Raw genomic sequence first — 4,496 nt, 5'->3', positions numbered from 1 at the left:
TCGGTATTCGGTGTCGATCAAATTTCTCCTTCCTTAGGTCACCATTTGGTGAGTTCTATATATGGATAAGTTGAGTTTGATTAGTACTACATTCCCCTAGAATTTGGTAGCTCGATTCGGTGTGTGTGAAGAGAATCGAAGATTTGAAGTTTTTAGGGTTTAAAATTGGGATTTTTATATTTTGAGTCGATTGACCTGTTTAGGCTTAGAATTGAGTTTCGATTTCTTCTAGAAAGTTGTTCGAAATGTTGAGACGAAGATTCTGTCAAATTTTGGTCGTGATTGGAGGTGGCCGAAAGTTTCTGCAGTTTTTTTTTCAAAACCCAGCAACTTTAGCCGACGATATTTAAACACTATATTCGTCGGCTATAGTATTTTTAATTTTTTTTATAAGGTTTTAGCCGACGAATTATGGCATGTTTCGTCGGCTATAGTTATTTTTTAAATTTTTATAAGGTTTAGCCGACGAAATATAGTAAATTTCGTCGGCTATAGTTATTTTTTAATTATTTATTACACACTTTAGCCGACGAATATATTAATTGTTTCGTCGGCTAAAGTCTGGGAAAAAAACCGACGACATGTTTTTCGTCGGCTAACTGTGGGACTATAGCCGACGAAAATAAAAATTTCGTCGGCTAAAGTCATCACCGACGACCTTTTCCCGACGACATAGGCTCGTCGGCTAAGATCTTAGCCGACGAATTAAGATAACAGGCCGACGAAAATTTTTCGTCGGCTAAAGTGCTTGTCTTGGTAGTGACCTAAAGCCGGAGAAGGTTTTAGAATCAGATTACTTGTTTAAGATTATCGAGTGATCTTAGATTTTGTAACTACTATTAGTGGTTGTTCACTTGTTCTAACAGTTACAGTGGCAAACTGCGTTTATGGATCTTTTCTTTGTGCAGACTAATGTATTGGTTGAAGACTAGTTAAAGACTTTTCGGTTTATGATTTAGAAGACCTATTTTTCGATCACATTTTGGCATCTCATCCGTTTAGTTTTTAGGTCTATATGAATAGATCAGTCATACAAATTTTTAGCCAAATCGGTGATCGTTAAGGTAACAAACTAGATCAAATTAATGGGCGAACCAAATTTGTCAAACATGAAACGTTCAAGTTCATAATTGGTAAATCACACTTATGAATGTCTTAACTATTTTCAATATGGCTGAAAATTTGCAGATATCTACTCATAAATACCTATAAACTGAACGGTCAAGATATGGATATAAAATCGAAATATATGATAAGTCGAAAATTCTTCAACTAGTCCTTAACTTAAAAGCATTAGAAGAGCTTCCTTGGTTTGTAATCAGTTTTTTGGCTTTGCTGGCCAAGTTCCTTTGCCCTGGGACATTTGCAATCAGACTAGGAAATCTAATAGTATGAGGTAAACTACTACAAAACTTACGACTGGTATTGTGGTTAGCGCCCTAGGATCTTTTCTGGTCTTTACTGGTACTTTACGACTTAAGCAAAGTAGATAGATGAACTTGAAGATAGAAACACAGCACACACAATTTTATAGTGGTTCAGCCAAAACCCTGGCCTACGTCCACTGATGTGATCTCTCTTGAGAGATCACTAGCACTATGGAGAATAACAACCTGATTACAAGTACTTATTGAAATCCCTATGCTAATCCCCAACTCCCTGCTAGATCTCTCTATCACCCTTAGCTCTCGGTTTTCTGTGCTCTCTATCTTTAACCTTAAGAAACCCCCTGCAGCTCCTATTTCTAGTGAATAGGGGCTGCTGATGCTAGATCTCTCTATCACCCTTAGCTCTTGGTTTTCTGTGCTCTCTATCTTTAACCTTAAGAAACCCCCTGCAGCTCTTATTTCTAGTGAATAGGGGCTGCTGATACAATAAGGTTTTAGGACTCCTAAACCTAGCAAACAAAATTCTAACAGATCTTGAAAGATTACTTTCCTAGAACTTATAGAAAAAACCTCTTTCCTTTATGGACTTGGATTTGCTTACTGAATCCTAACTTCCAAATCATATCAACGAGCCAAAACACAACAATCTCCACCTTGGTGAGTTGATACCAAATGATTGTTGCACCCTTCAGGATATCTTGAATCTTCTTGAAGTAACCCTGAACAAAACCTCCAAGAACCTTCACCTTGGCAAGACTCCTCTTGCCTTACCGCACCTCAAGTGAGGAGGTGCTCCACCTCAATCTCAACAAGCTGTGAGATCGAACAAGTTCAAGTAACACTTGAACTCCTCCATGGCAATGGTCCTGGTCAAACAATCTGAAACATTCTCCCTCGAATGTGCTTCTTCCTCAGTTGTTATCTTCCCTGAGCTCACCTAACCTTCGCTGCAATGACCACAAACATCAACATGTTCACTCTCTGCTTGAAACACTTGATTCCTTGTCAAATTGATGACACCATTCTTCACCACAGCTTCTTGTTGAATCTCAAACTCACTCATTAACCCATTAAGCCATAACGCATCTGCGGAAGCTTCTGTTACTGCCATGCAATCTACTTCAGTGGTAGACAATATCTCAGCTGATTCCATAGTTTTTCTACAACTTTTGGAACCTTTGTTGCAAGTAAATACATTACTTGTTGCAGATCTTCCTTTGTCTAAGTCTCCTGCCAAATCCGACCTCTCATGACCAGCAATGCATGCTTGTTCTTGTTGTCTTTCAAACAGAAATTCATGCTCCTTTGTGTTTCTCAAGTAATACAGAATCCACGTCGCTGCTTGCCAGTATTGTCTACCCGGATTCACCACATACTTTGACACAATGCTCAATCCTTGAGTTAAACCTGGTCTTTTGAAGATTCTAGCCATAAGACATCCCACTACTCTTGCATAAGACACATGCATCTTCTCATCTAACTCAACTGTAGATGATCCCCCCTGCACACTAAACTGAAAGTGTGCTGCTACTGGTGGAGTAGACATGGGTTCAGACAACGGCCATAATTTTCCTGCTTCTCTGTCCCTCCTTACCTTCACTTCTAGGATCTGTTGTGCAGCTTCTAGACCCTTCATGTCGAATTCCCTCCTTAGTTGTGTCTTTAACTTTGGAATTCTAGACACATCCTGACATGTAGTTAACACGTCACCTGATAGTAAAATCACACTATCCTTGAACACATGATGATAAACGCATCTCTCTGCTGGTGAGACTTTGTCATAATTGACCTTTTCTTTATGCGCATACTCCTTAGCCAATACCCAAGCTTTGCAACTCATGGCTTCCTTATCATGCATTTCTTCCCTTTTCCTATAAACCCATTTACAGCCAACCAGATTTCCTTCTTTGGGTTTAGGAACCGACTCCTGAACCAAGTCCTTTGGTATGGACTTCTTCTTCTGTTCCAACATAGCTCCCATCCAACTTTCCCGTATATATTTTGCTATAGCTTCCTGATACGTGGTTGGATCTCCTGGACTGAAACTTAGAGCATACTTGTCCAATGCTATGCTTCTCTGGAACTCCTGCTCAAGCGACTGACGAACTGAGTCGTAGGTTCGCAGTGCTAATTGCTCCACCTGAGATTGTATTAGTGACTGTTGTTGCCGCTCTAAGACTTCTACCTCGATAACCCCTTTATCATGCTCCACCTGCTCAATTTGCTCCACCTGAGCTGGAGTCTCTTCCATGATCTCTTTGGTTAGAGGAACTTCTGTTGCTTCTTCTACAACACCAACATCAGTCTTCGTCTTCACCTTACTTGTCTTTACTTCATTAAACGGCACAGTCTTATCATCAATAACATATCTACTTAGAACCCTTTTCTTGCTGACAATATTCCATAACTTGTAGCCCTTTACTCCTTTCTCAACACCTAGAAAATTTGGCTTGAGTTTGGTTTGCTCATTGTTCGAAATATGAGCATACGCACTGCTACCAAACATCCTTAAGTTAGAATACCCAGCTAGTTCTCTTGACCATATCTCCTCTGCACACTTGAAGTCCAAGACCTTTGATGGTGACCGATTAACCAAATAACACGCATGGTTAACTGCTTCTTTCCAAAACGTGTCTGGTAACCCAGCATGCAGTGGCATGCCTCTTTCTTTCTCAAAAAAAGTTTTCTTCATCCTTCTAGCAGCCTCGTTTTCCTGGAGATTATCCTTCACCGTGATGCACCTTGTGATTTCATCCTTGTAAAACTGTAAGAACCTTTTCATTCTATATTCACTGCCACCATTGCTTCTCAAATATTTGATTTTTCTAACTTCTAGATTTCCTACTTTGCTTTTCCCTTTCTTGACCTTGAAGAGAACCTCGGATTTCTCCTTCATAAAGTAGGCCCAAATCTTCCTTGAAAAATCATCTAGAAAAGTAACAAGGTACTTGAAGCCTCCCATACGCCTTACTTGTGTTGCGCTCCATACTTCTAAGTGAATATAATCCAGCAATCGTTTGCTTTTGTTCTCACAATCTACCAACTTGAATGCCACCTTCTGCTTCCCAAGAGTACCATTCTTGCAGAAGTTCAGTTTGCAAACACCAA

Source organism: Fragaria vesca, linkage group LG3 (genome assembly GCF_000184155.1).
Source record: "Fragaria vesca subsp. vesca linkage group LG3, FraVesHawaii_1.0, whole genome shotgun sequence".
Lineage (NCBI taxonomy): Eukaryota > Viridiplantae > Streptophyta > Magnoliopsida > Rosales > Rosaceae > Fragaria > Fragaria vesca.
Note: the sequence above shows the minus strand (reverse complement) of the source record.